The sequence below is a fragment of the Argentina anserina genome, chromosome 4 (genome assembly GCF_933775445.1).
Source record: "Argentina anserina chromosome 4, drPotAnse1.1, whole genome shotgun sequence".
Classification (NCBI taxonomy): Eukaryota; Viridiplantae; Streptophyta; class Magnoliopsida; order Rosales; family Rosaceae; genus Argentina; species Argentina anserina.
This window is the reverse complement of record NC_065875.1, coordinates 17100763-17115896: the sequence shown is the minus strand read 5'-3', so window position 1 is coordinate 17115896 and position 15134 is coordinate 17100763.

Here is a 15134-nt window from a genome sequence, read left to right as displayed (position 1 = left end):
CAACCAAATTTTGTCACTATTTCGTTAATTTCATTACGTAGTGAAGAATTTATGAACTCACATAGAGTTTGAGAGTTTTTCTCTTGATTGATATTCTTGGATGAATTACAATTGGTGTATACAACAAGAATACATATACTTGAACAAAGAGAAAGAACTAGTAGCTATTAACAATTAAGATAAGGCTATGTGTCTGTTGCCAATATTAAGGCAACATACCAAGAGTTTACAAAATACAGCTACAGCCGAAAAACCAGTATCTGTAGAAGCAGAAGAGCAGGGAACATGTTTCCAAGAAAAGACAAAGTTCCATCACCAAACTGAACCAAACTAGAATAGTGTCTTCAACACTCCCCCTCAAGTTGATTCCTGAAGATTAATGGAACCAAACTTGGATAAAATATTCAAGAATCTAACAGTATGTAATGGTTTTGTGAAAATATCAGCTAACTGATCATGACTGCGAGTGTAGATAGTGTCAATCAACTTGCTTTGAACTTGATTGCAAATGTAATTACAATCTACCTCAATGTGCTTTGTTCTCTCATGAAACACTGGATTAGAGGTAATGTGCATAACAACTTAGTTGTCACAGTGAAGAGCAAGAGATTGAGAAACTGGAAAACCAAGATCAGTAAGAAGGCCTTTAAGCCAAATCAACTCACAAGCAGCTGCAACCATGGCATGATATTCAGCTTCTGCATTGGACTTACCCACCACTGATTGTTTCTTACTCTTCCATGTAACCATGTTACCACCAACAAAACTGCAGAAGCCAATTGTACTCTTCATATCTAACACATTACCAGCCCAATCAGCATCAACAGAGCCAACAATATTTATACTGCCATTGTTCTTGAGTAACAAGCCTCTACCAACTGAGTAAGTACCTCAAAATTCTTTTTACAATACTTAAATGAGAAGTAGTAGGAGTATTCATGAATTGACTCAGAATACTAACACTGTAAGCAATATATGGTCTAGTAATGATGAGATAAATTAATTTACTAACCAACCACTGATAGTAACTGATATCAGACAACAAAGTTCATGAGCATTCCAGCTGAAACTTAGTAGACACTAGACTGCGAGTAGGCTTACAATCAAGCATTTTCACTTCCTTCAACAAATCAAGAATATATTTTCCTTGATTGAGAAACAACCTTTTTTGAGAAGAAGCCATTTCTATACCAAGAAAAAACATGAGATGACCAAGATCTTTGATGACAAAATTTTTGTTGAGAGCAAGCTTTAAATCTGCAATTTCTGAAGGATTGTCTCCAGTTATGATAAAATCATCTACATAAATGAGCACAACCAATTTTCCCTCGGCTCTATTTCTCACAATCAAAGAAGAATCCGCATTGCATCTTAAGAAACCAATGTCTTCTAATACTGAGCTTAATTTTGCATACCAAGCTCGAGGGGAATGTTTCAAACCATAAATGGCCTTGTGAAGTCTGCAGACAAGGTTTGGATTTGTAGAATCAACATGACCAGGAGGTACCTTCATATACACTTCTTCTTTCAAATCTCCATGTAAGAAGACATTTTTTACATCCATTTGATGTAAGCTCCAAGCCTTGTTAACTGTAATAGGTAGAAGAACCTAAACAATACTCATCTTGGCTACATGAGAAAAGGTCTCCTTATAGTCAACGCCATAGGTCTGAATAAAACCTCGCGTCACCAATCGAGCCTTTTTTCTTTCAATTATTCCATCAACATGAAATTTTATCTTATAAATCCATCTACAGCTCACAACTTTTTTTCCAGGAGGTAACTCCACAACTGACCATGTATTGTTGCTATGAAGGGCAGATAATTCATATGTCATCGCATACCTCCAATCAGAGTGTAATTTGGCTTCCTCAAAGGATTGAGGCTCTACAACATCATCAAGACTGTTTAGAAAAGCAATATGATGATTGAAATTTTTTTATATGAGCAGGAATTGGCCATGGAGTGCTTAGATGTCATAAGAAAAAAGTCATTGAACCTTGCAGGTCTTCTCCTAATGTTGATGTTGAACAACATTTTGAACATCAACATTGTCTGAAGATGCCAAGATCTGCTTGATCAACATCTTCTTCAAAAATATCAGGTTCCCAACAATCATTAGATTTAACATCATCCTTAAGTAATTTAGAAGAAGAATCTTGAACTGGTTGCTGAAGGGTTTGATCAGTGACAGTACCTGGCTAAGTTACAGGGACAGTGGTGGAGGGCATCTTATCAGCAGAGAAATTGTCAAACATAATCATTGGAGTTAAATCTTCATACTGCTCCCCTTTACCATCTTTACCAATTTGAGTACTTAAATATAGAATATCTTCTTCAAATCTGACATCCCTAGAAATGATGACTGTCTTTGTTACATGATCATAGCATTTGTAACCTTTTTGAGTAGAAGCATAACCCAAAAAAACACATTTGACATCCTTTGGGTCTAACTTATCTCTCTTATTAGACTGAATATGCACAAAGCACACACAACCAAAAGTTATAAGATGAGATAAATCAATTTTACTGTCTTTCATCACTACATGGGTGATTTAAATCATAGTACTCGACTTGGAAGTCGATTAATCAAGTGGTAGTAAGAATACCATAAGACCAAAATCTTTTAGGAATATTCATCTGAAACATGATCGCCCTAGTTTTTTTTTTCCAAAATATCACGATTTTTTCTTTCTGCAACCCCATTCTGATGGGGAGTTCCAACACAACTAGTTTGTTGCATAATTCCATTTGCGCTTAAGAAACTTTGCATTTTGTTGAACAAATTCTCAGTACCGTTATCTGATCTTAAAACTAGAATTTTAGACGAATATTGATTCTTAACCAAATTGTGAAAATCACAGAACATCTTAAACACTTCACTCTTAGCTTTCAGAAGATATAACCAAGTAATCCTTGTAAAATCATTAACAAATGTTACAAAATATTTGAAACCATTAATAGATTTCAAAACTAGACCCAAAATGTCAGAGTGAATGATTTCAAATGGATAACTGACTCTTGACAAAGATTGAACAAAAGGTAACCTAGTGAACTTAGAGTGCTGACATACATCACATTGAGTATGACCATTACATGAATTAGGAAACAAATCTGACAAGAACTTGTTAGATGGATGAGCTAGCCTCTTGTGCCATAGAGGGAAGTTTTGAAGTAGGACTAGAACTAACTTGAAGAGCCTTAGATGCATAAGCCTCCATTAAGAAGTAATAGAGACCATTCCTAAAAACCCTTCACCAATCATCTTCTTGGTGATAATGTCCTAAAAAAACACTTTGTGAGGAGTGAAAATGACAAAGCAATGTAACAAACTAGTGATTTTCCCAACTAAGAGCAATTTGAAAAGAAATGATGGCACAAATAGAGCATTTGACTTAATGGATCTAGACAAGACTTTGATTTTTCCCTTCCCACAACTAGGTGCATCTTTTCCATTTGCAAATGAGACACTAAAAGAAAAAATCTCAAAATTCTAAAGTTTGTCTAATTGGTTAGTCATATGATTAGTGGCCCCATAATCAGCAATCTAACAATCATACTTATCACTCATATCCAAAGCAGTGGAAAAAGCATGTAGAATACCTGAAGTATCACTTGCACCACCATGATCAGAATTAGCTAAGAAACCAGCAAAATGACCAAGTAATGCAGTGTGTTGACTAGAAGAAGCTGCAACCTCACCATTTTGGTTCTTCTATTGTAGATACATGTCAAAGTCATTCAGAAGAGTAATATGATTGGTGGTGAAATCAATCATCCCAGGGGAAGTAGAAGTAGTAGCCACCTTTGCCTTGAAACCATCAGCAGATGATACCTTGACCTTGTTCTTCATCTCTCATTCTCTTTTGAACTTGACTTTTAGTTCTGGATGGGGAATCCAACAAGTTTCAATGACATGAGTGGTTGACCCACAGTGATCACACAACAAATTTTGCTTCTTTCCCTCGAACACCTTAGGTTCAGGGACTTGATGACTAGGAACATAGGCTCTAACTTCAAGATTGGTAGCTTTAGCTTCTGAGTTGATAACCTTCCTTCTCACTTCTTCCATGTGCATCGTAGTACATACACTTTTGAATGATGGAAGATCAAAATACATGAGAATGATACTTTTCAAGTCTTCATAGTCTTTATTCAAGCTTGCTAGGAGCTGAAACACCCCGTCTTCATCAGCACGCTTGTGAAGGAGAGTGAAATCAACTGTGTGAGGCCTGAACTGGTTCATTTCATTCCACAAGATGGTGAGAGCTCCCAAGTGCTTTGAAAATAAGTTCTCATCTTGCTGAATATCAGCAATCTCCTTCTTTAGTTAGAACACTCTAGCTGTGTTATTTACATTTCCATACATATCTTTCAGAGCCTTCCAGAGAATAGCAGCATATTTTGAGTAATTGAAAATCTGACAATATGAGGTTCCATTGAATTACACAGCTATGACATGACTTGATGATCTCATGCTAGCCATGTATCATAACCATCAGTGAGAGGCTCAGGCAGGGATATGGATCTATTTATATATCCAAGTTTAAACTTGTCTCCTAGTGCAAGAATGATATCCCTCGACCATGAGTGATAGTTAACCCCATTGAGCAAGGTAAGAGTCAGACGCTGGCTGGTGTTGACATCGGAATCGAAATTAGCAACGAAGGATATAGATTGGTTGTTCATAGATGAAAAATCGGAGTCAGCCATGATGAAACTGAATGAGAGGTTTCAAAGGAACAATAAGATGAAATATGCAGAAGCATGCGAATAATCGACCTGCTATGATACCATGAAGAATTTATGAACAAGAACATAGAGAGTTTGAGAGTTTTTCTCTTGATTGATATTCTTGGATGAATTACAATTGGTGTATACAACAAGAATATATATACTTGAAGAAAGGGAAATAACTAGCAGCTGTTAACAACTAAGGTAAGGCTATGTGTATGTTGCCAAGATTAAGGCAACATACCAAGAGTTTACAAAATACAGCTACAACCGAAATCCAGTATCTGTAGAAGCAGAAGAGCAGGGAACATGTTTCCAGGAAAAGACAAAGTTCCATCACCAAACAAAACTAGTCTAAACTGAACCAAACTAGCATAGTGTCTTCAACACGTAGATCATGCGTGAGCCCTCACAAAAAGGGGCAAATGAGACATATTACTGAAAATGAAGGCCTAAACTTGTTTCTACTTAATCTCTCTCCTAATCGGGTCCTCATTTTCTCAATCCTAAACTCGTTTTGTCAACTCTAAATTTGGCGGAAAGTTGATTTCGATCGAGATTGAGGGTTACAAACGTCATTTGCCCATTTTATAGGGGCCCACACATGATTCACTTCATGAAATAGTGACAGAATTTGGTTGGATAGATCTAGTTTATAGCAAAACATGAGTTGAATGATCATTTTGATCAATTTTAAAGGTCATGGATCAAACTGACTATGTTACAAGAATTCATGGACTATTGGTAAATTTTTCTCATTTCTCATGCATGTCTATTAGATAATGTATGAGCTATTTTATTAGCTGCACGACTTCAACATTCCCACTATAAACTATTGTTTCTAACCTTAACTATTAGGTAATGTTTTCTTCTTGGAGCCAAGCCTTAAATTTGTTGTATGACTAATTGTTTTCGAAGAGCATCGCATAAAGGTTATCAAAACCAAGATTATCCATACAAACTATTGCTTAGTATCAAAGTTACAGGCAGCTGGCCAGAGAAAAGTCATAGCAAATAACAAGAGTTTACATTACAAAGTACAAACTCATTGAATCCCCCAAACTGAATTTATGAAAATATGCATCTTACGACACTAGTTCACTCTCCACGTGCGTGAGAAACCTTGAAAGGTTGAACTACTACGGGCAGTAAGGGTCGGCAATTGGCCCGGCTCGAGCCTTGATGATTTTTCTTCTTCAAATAGGGTTGGGCTGGGTTTGTTAATAAAATCAAGGTCCACGGGCTACCTATGGGCACATACATTATATGCTTTTCGAGGTAGGGCCGGGACGAACTTTTTGAATGGGCTAGGTCGGGCTCATTATATTTATGTATAATGTATATATATTAAGAAAAAATAAAATAAAAAATTTGGATGGGATAATTATTAAACTGTTCCGAGAGAATTACTATTCTACAATTGTGTGTGTTTTAGCCTAATTAGGTTTCCTATTAGAGAAAGATTCGTATCTCTGTAATAGATTAGGATTCCGAATCCTACGGGATTGAGATTATGTAATGCCTATATAGGCCCCCATATTATTCAATAAAGATACAGTTATTTCATCCTGAATCACGTTATCACGCACTTTGTCCTAAAACCCTGAACTTTTAGAGCCCAAGAAAATCCTATTTTTTCCCACCGGCCGCCCTTGTCTCCAACCTTGGGCACATTTTTCCATCTATGCTTCTCGTCGGCGATAGCCTTGTATGGCACCACATCTCCGGCAGTCCTCTGCAGACCCTGGCAGCCTCTGTTTCCGCAGTCCATGCAGACTCCTGCAACCCCTGCACGGAGCCCCGCAGCTCCACATGGCCTCCTACACATTTTCCCGGAAAATACAACTTTTTGACCCTTAAGATCCTGAATCAAATTATTCAAGATTGTTCCTCCGACATATTCATGCAAGCAACACGAACTTAACAAGCAACGTCTTCACTCAAGATAAGCTAATGTCGTCTTCTCCACACCTTCAAAGTTTTTTTTTAATTAACGTTCCTGCTTTTGAATGTATAGATATATTATATCGGGCAATATTCGTCTTACTTCAAACTCCCACCTTAATTATACCGCGGATGAGGCCAAAGGAGAGAACTCGCCACTCATCTCTTTGGTCGATGTGTTTCGTGTGACGGTTCTGGGGGAGTCACAATTGTTTTGAAAATGAAGTTGATTGATTTCGTGTGGTCGCCTGAGCGCACTGCTGTTTTGGATGCGATCATGAGTATCGCTGTTTGCATCGATTTTTTCTTATGACCATATACTTTACCCCTTCTATTTCATGTTATACTTGAATCTAATTGATTCTCTTTGCGCTTTGTAGATGCCTCGACTTGCACCTCTTGTTTATGAGGTTTTGGATCCGTCCGACATAAATAATCAATCATGGGCTATGAATACACGTAATGCATTGGTATCGAGCCTATCCTTTCTGATGAAGTCTCGGAATTACTACGGGACACTATCTGTCAAAGTTCGCGCCCTGATTTACATCCGGCATCATATTCATCTTGACTTGAAACTACAATATTTGGGCATTCAGGACCCTAAAGAACTCTTTGACGAACTTCAATCACGGTTCATCCCCGGTAATGACGTACTCGTGATTCCGGAGTTAACCCTAATGGATTTCCTCCATACATATAGGGTTTACAAATGCATGACGATTGAGAGAATACATAGAGCCCGAGCACCTTATTCGATAGGCTAACACTCTGGCCTTCTTTCATGGATACTCCTGAATTTGGCTAGTCATTTTTAGCTTATTCTAGCTTTATGATTCAAGTATTGTTATGACCGACCGCCATTGTTATTTTCATTAACTTTGTAATAGTCATTTGATTTTGGAATTAGAAGTTCGTGTGATGTATTAAATATTGTCATTCAATAACATTTATCAATTTCTTGTTTACAAGTTGATCTTTTTGAGAATTTTATTTACCTTACAGTTAGCATGCATGATCAACGTTTACAACTCGTTGTAGTTCTTAAATTGGCCGTTTTAGGTAATATGGGACCTCAATAATACTATATTATGAATTTGACACTTAATATTTAGAAAATGACCCTCAGAATGTCAAAATTTGATATCGTTATGATCTCTAGCGTTTCCGACACCACTGTCCGGTTCCTGCAGGCGATTCCTATCGGATATGAAATCCGGCCTCCTAACCGGCCAGATTCCGGCCACCGGCAGCCGATTTTTGGGTCACCGGCGCCATCGGTTTTCCGTCAAGTTTTCTGGCCATTCTTCGCTGTTTTATCGTTATTTTTCCGACATATTTCCAACATTTTTTGTTGAAGCGTTTTCCCCCCAAAGTTTCATTCGGTTTTGAGTTATTTGGATATGGTTTCCGGTTGTCTTTTCCGGTTTTCTCCAAGTCATTTCATAGCTCAAACAATTTTTATTGGTGACCACCCGCACCAGTTGGATGGTTTTTACTACCCTAACTGTTTGGTATTCAACTGCTTCAATACCATATTTTCCAATTCTTAAGTTGAAGAATGTAGTTCTATTGCCATAAGATACACTTGATGAGATTTCATTTTATTATGATCCACCCTCTTATAATATCCTACGACATATTGTCTAGAGAAGTTCACCGCATCTTTGACTCTCTTAATTTTATTTTGAGAATGTCCCGAAGTGAAATCGAGTGTCTTGCTGATTTTGAAACCACCCACACTGTCCTACGTCGCAAGTAGTTAATTTACCGATCTCGTGCGGAGATTGTGTTTTATATCTTTGTGTCTTGCTAAGTTTTAGAAGGTCATATATGCCAATGATAAATTTTCATCTTGATACTTGGTGTTGAGAATGAAAAGGAATATATATGTCAAATTTTGTTGACAGTAGTCTTTTCAAGTTTCGGCAGTCGCTTGTTAGCATGCATTCATATCTTTTCTTGCCATGCTCTTCATATTACATGCACTTGTTTTTTTTGGCAGCCAAAGTTGTTCGTCTCATGTGTAAGTATTACACATTTGCATATATACATGGCTCTGCCTCGGCATGGCTCATTACAAGCATCTTTATAACCAGTTAATGGCAGTTATCGATATTTTTTATCAAACAATATTGATTGGTCGTTGTCATGCATGGCATGACATCCTTATCAATTAAGATTTTGATATTAACAAAGCTCCAGTGGCCCTCTCATCCAAATCACTTGAATATGTATTATTCATCATTCACAACCAATGATGGTTCTCTAATCATGTTTACATGATACGTATGGGTGTGCCACGCGACAGTTCAACTTGCATGTGTTCGAACTGCACACGGCATCAACAAATTTGAAGGCCCTCGGTCGACAATTGCAGACACTGTGACGCACCACAACTTTCCCCTAATGCTTCATTGGCAATTCTCAATGCCATTACTTGTTCTATAAACGCTTATTTAGCTATATAGGAGAACAACCCTCATACGTTAAAGAGAACTAAGACAATATTCCATTTTTACAACGTATCTATGGTGATAGTTTGTGGATCTATATATCCGACCGAATGCGGACATTTTTACAGTATTTTTATAGTTTAGGTTAAGAGCATCGACGCGTTGGTCATATGTCGATTTGCTATCCACATGGTATGATGCATTTGCTAAGTTTTTAGCTATGATCATCATACTAAGGGCTCACCACCCTTCCCTTCCTATCAAATCTATTCGATTGGATACCATTGGAGAGTTCACCTCCAAGACTTTTGATGATTTCGTCTTGGATATCTACTGGGATCATCGTTGAACATATAATTCCTCATGTTCATTCACTGTACGATCTAGCAGAGCTCGGACTTGGTTATGGGTACTAACATGCTGTTTGGGCCTAAAATAATACTCCGGTATTATCCATACTATTTAGGCTCGTGGACCGGTTATTTGGGGAAAATATATCACAAAGCAAGATTACCTACCGTATTGGAATAGATTTAGGGGACTATCGCTGTATAGAATCTGAGTTGATTAAGGAAGGTGAATCTAAATCAACTAGGAGGTTCTCAAGACTTGATTCGCAAGAAAGAACAAGTTGTGTTATCTATATAAGGGGGTTGAATGCGCAAAATAACACACGCAACGTCAAACAAACTATCGCGCAACCGCATAGTCAAAATCTCCCCACGGAGTAAAAGTCCGATTCGCTTCGGCAACCAAGTCTCCCATCGGAGCAGAGCTACCCAGATGTACGCCTCACGCTGCATGTAGCAAACAAGTCTGATTAACCTCGACAATTAGAGTCAAGTCCATCGAGTCGCTAGCCTAGCTTCTAGAAAACACAAAGTCTGCACTAGTCAGTAAATCTCATTCGCGAGAGAGTCATGCTATTAACGACACAATATAAGCTCTGCTTTTCCCCAAGCGGTTTAAAGTAAGATCGGCCATCTACTTGAGGTGGAGTGAAAGGTACCTAGCAACTCCGGTTGTGTATAGGTCATTCGAACTTCAGCGGTTTATCAGCAACTGCGGAGCAATCGTTTGAGAAAAAGACAGTACGTGGAGCGCAATCATCATAAAAAAAAGCAAGAGTTGTACATAACTCAAAGGTACTGGCACGCCAGCAACAACAGAGAACGAAGGGTCGAACCGTCTAGGGTTCGGCACCGGGGCTTGCTGATTGTTCTATGAGGAAGATACGTTTTCCCAACTCGAACATTTGGCACGCCCAGTGGGACCGTGTCAAGATAGCAAGTCGGAATCCTTACTCGCGAGGATATTCCCCTTGCTCGAAACCAGAGCATTCGCATTGTGTTCCTCATAACACAGCAACTTACAGAGGTTTAACAGCGGTTGAGGCATTACTGAAGTTTGGAGTGATGGCGACACCGGAAGACATGCAACTAGTTTTCAAAGAGTTGACGACGGTAGTCAAGTCGTTGGAGGAGTCCTTCGGCAATCGAATGACTGCAGTTGAGAGAACGTTGGATAACGTGTCACAACTACAGTCGACACAGGGTCAGCGTTTGGCTAAGTCCAACGACAGGTTGAAAAAGTTGGTTCTGGGTGCTAACGAGCACGCGAACAATGTTCGCCTTGAGTTCGCGGGCCAGGATGAGTGATTCAAACAAATCGAAAAGGCGTTGGGAATCCAACGGACTGTCACCGGGCTTTACGAGAGCTAGAACCATAACAAGTCTAATGCCACCAAACAGGCTAGGTCCAGCAAGAAAGATAGAGCCGGTACTAACAACGGCGCTGAAGAGGACGAGACCAGAGGTGATGAGGTTGACAAATCAGATGCTGGGCTTGTCAAACTTGCAAGGAGGAAGAAGGTGAAGGCTAAGAAGGAAAAGTTCACGCTTGGAGGTTCCAGACGGTCGAACACTCCCGAGGTTGAAGCTTTACAAAAAGCATTGGCACTTCTTCAACCAAGCGGAAGACAAGAGCGTCAACATCAGTTCCGTCGCGAGCGGCGAGAGGAACATCGAGAAAAGTCTGAGCAGGAAGTAGAAGAAGGTCGGAGCTTTACTAAGGAGCAGGTTCAGAAGATGATCTAGGAAAGTTTGAGGACCATTCATGGTCATCCTGCGGCGAACATATCATATACAAGTCCATTCCCGGAATAGGTGTCAGAGTGTCCTTGGCCCTCGGGTTATCAACCAATCAAGTTCCAGACTTTCTCAGGAGATGGTTCCGAGAATGCAACTGAGCATATATCGCGTTTCCACAGCGATTGCGGGCCATATGCATCTGATCCAGTCTTCAAAATGAGGGTTTTTGGTTCATCTTTGTCAGGACCGGCGCTATCTTGGTTCTCCAAGTTGGCGCCAAGGACCATTTCAGATTGGTCCATGCTCAAGACAATGTTTAAAACGACTTTTGGGAGTGTTGAGCCTGAAGTGGATTTGTCATCTTTGACTTCCATGTATCAACAACCAATGGAGTTGGCAGTGGAGTTCCTGAAGAGGTTCAAGGTTCAGCAAGCAAAGTGCAGAACACCACTCGCGGAACAGGATGCCATTCACATCGCCATAAAGGGTTTGGAGACCTGTCAGCGGGCCAAACAACATGATGCCTACTTTTCTAGCATGGCAGATTTAATGAACAAGGTAGGTTCTTACCAAGTGTTCCTCATGGAGATGGAAGACAGTGCTACAGTTCCAAAAGGTCCACATGTATCCTATCACCGTGGAACTTTGAAACCACGTTATGCGGTTCCATCTGAAACTAAGAGGGTTTCCACTATCTACTCGCATGTAGATCTTTTCTACACACCTTATCCATACGAAGAGCAGTGGGTCGAGGAGGTAGATGATGAAGTGGCTGCCGTAGAGATAGCTGGACGAAAGGCATTGAAGTCTAAGGCTTTGAAGATGTCCAGGGACCCCGTCAAGATTTCTACAGTAGCATTCACCAAACCCGAGTATGACTCTTATACCTACAAAGCTCACAAGGCTCCAGAAATTCTATATGAGTTGTTCGCGAGTGGAAGAGTGAAGCATGACACTGCAATGCCTACCACATCGCAGATTGAAGGGAAGAAGTACTGCAAGTTTCACAACTTGTTCAATCACCACACAGCTGATTGTGTGAAGCTCAAGGATCAGTTGCAGACCTGGATTAACAAAGGAATGCTTGGGGTAGACACTGAAAGAGTTGCAGCTTGGGTCGATGTTGATCCCTTTCCTACAGTGTCAATGGTGGAGGTTACGCCATTGACAACACTGTTGAAGACTCATCGCCCTTCCAAGTTTGCTGAGTACACTTATGATGCGTCATTGGCTCATGAGATCTTGGACAAGCTTATTGCTTAGGGTGAAACCATTGTACCATAGATTGAGTTCCCGACCGTGGAAGAAGTTAAAGGTAAACGGTATTGTAAGTTTCATAACGTTTGGACTTATGATACTCGTATTTTCATACAGCTCAAGGACCAGGTACAACAGTGGTTAGATGAGGGAGTGTTGTCCTTTGCTTCAGATCCCGATTTGGGTTTGGAGGCAACAGCGAAAGGAGTGCCCGTGGCGAAGGAGGTTGCGAGATCCAAGCAATCTGACCCGGGTAAACAACGAAGCGTTGTACAGGACAAGGAACAGAATGTCGCAAAGGTAAAAACTTATGTTCTTTGCAATCAATGCAAGAAACAGTGTTCCATAAACTGTGACAATGCTGGTAGACACGAGGAGTCGCGAAGGCATCAGAGGCCTCGCTTGCCGACAAATCTTTTCGAGAGAAAGAATCCCAATAAAGGTAGAGTTTAAACATACACTTATGCTCAAGTGTTGAAAAGGCCACACTCAGATCTTGGCGGGGTCGCGAACGTTCTTGGAGGGCAGCGATTTGGGGCGAATGCGCCGGAAACTCAAGCTTCGTGCGAGGCGCTACAATGGCCATACATACTGCCTGCACCGAGGTCGTTAAAGCCAGATGTTTGGTACGTTCAGGAGCATGGAAGAGCTCTGGAGGCTACAAAATCTCAGAAAAGGAACGTACAGAAAAGATGGGGAATGGCCAAGCGAATGCTAGAGGCATATAAACGGGGAGAGCTCTCTCGCGACCAGCTAGAGCAGCCACTTTGGCTGTTGCGAGAGACAGTTGAAAAGCTTAGTTTCAAGTCATATGTGCACATTCCCCGGAATGATCGCCACAGGAAGGAGCCATACCCCAGGGAAAGCGTTCATAATCGAATTAGGCGACCAATGGAAACTGCTCCTAAACAAAGAGTTTCAATCCATGATAGGTTGTCTTACGCGTCCACTGACGGTTGAGCAACAAACAAACAACACGCACATGATGTTTCTATTCAGCAGAAACAACAGCGAAGTAGTGTTGCTCGACCTGCGCAATCTAAATGGATGCCTAAAAGGTCTGTAGGTACGCCAGGCCATCAGGAACCAGCTCCAGAGAGAATCAAGCCACAGTTTGAATGGAAGCTGAAGATCAAAGAACCAACACTAGTGGTTCCAATAGTGCAAGAACCAACACTTGTGGTTCCAGAGGAAGTTGAGGCTGTGGTAGTGGTTATTCCTCCCAAGGCTCATCAGGAGCAATCACTAACGGAGTATCTCAAGAGCAAGTTCCCCTTGCGAACGCCAACTGGGTCTATGCCGGATGACAATGTGGAAGAATCAGGTGGTGATGAGCAAGAGTTAGGGTTTTCTGAGGACGAGCTGGAGGAAGGTTATGATGAAGAAATAAAAGCTACGCCAGATTGCAACATGTTTAACCTATGTCACGGAGATAGCGACGAGGAAGGAATACCAAGGTTAGACACTGTTCATAGTTGTAACATGGTGTTCACTTTGTCTTCAAAGTATGCTCTTCCACGGCCGATGCCATCTCATCTATTCATTGGAGGTGAGACGCAAGCCCAGGAGGTGGGTACAGTCGCAAAGTTGTCATCTATAAAGGTGCCAACTGTTGAGAAGGACACGAGGAAAGAAGGAGCTAATAAATCCCACACGATGACAGAGCTCCAACGGTTCTTCATGATATTCACAAAGCCTACGCCGACCATGACTCAACACATTAAACCTTTATACATATCAACTGAGATAGAGGGTAAGAGAGTGAACAAAATCCTCGTTGACAGTGGTGCAGCAGTTAGCATTATCACGGTGAAAACAGTCGAAGCACTTGGCATTGCGAATGACAAGGTTCTCAGTAGCAATCTCAAGGTCAGGAGTTTCGCTGGCAACTTAACTAAGACCTTGGGAGTTTTGATCCTCAAAGTCAAGATAAGACATTCTGAGCTGTTTCAGACATTCTTCGTTACAGATTGCACATCTCCATACAACATCATACTTGACAGGGATTGGATACATAGAGCTTGCTGCATCCCTTGTACTCTACACGAAGAAATGTTGATGTGGGATCCCACAACTGATAAGGCAGAGCTAGTGAGAGCAGATGATCGACCATACTCCGTCGCCTCCTGCATTTTGGATGCGGAATACTATTATGGTGACATGAGGCCTTTATGAGTTACCGGAATCGATACCAAGGGTCATCCAGTTGGGGTGACTTCTACAGAATTGACGCGATTAAGTTTAGTATAGGTTAAAACAGACATAAATAGACCTGGCTTCATCGTGAAAACAAAAATTAATCATCCATTAGTACATCACTGGCCAAGGAGCAAGAGCAAGCATGTGTGTCCTTTCTGCAACGTCTATCTATTTACAGAGAGGAACATGAGGCTTGGGGGGCAGTGGCGCTAGTCGAGTGCATCGAGGATGATTTAACTAAGGTTCAAGTTGAGGAGGAGTTCATTCAACCAGCACCTGTAGCTTTGGATGATACTCCACCTAAAGTGAAAAATCCAGTGGAAAAGATCAATCTTGGGACTACATAGGAGCCTATGGAGGTTGGAATAAGTAAAAACTTGGATGAGGAACTAAATAACGTTTGATAGAGTTGTTGCAAGAGTTCCGCGATTGTTTTGCTGAAAAATTTGAGGAC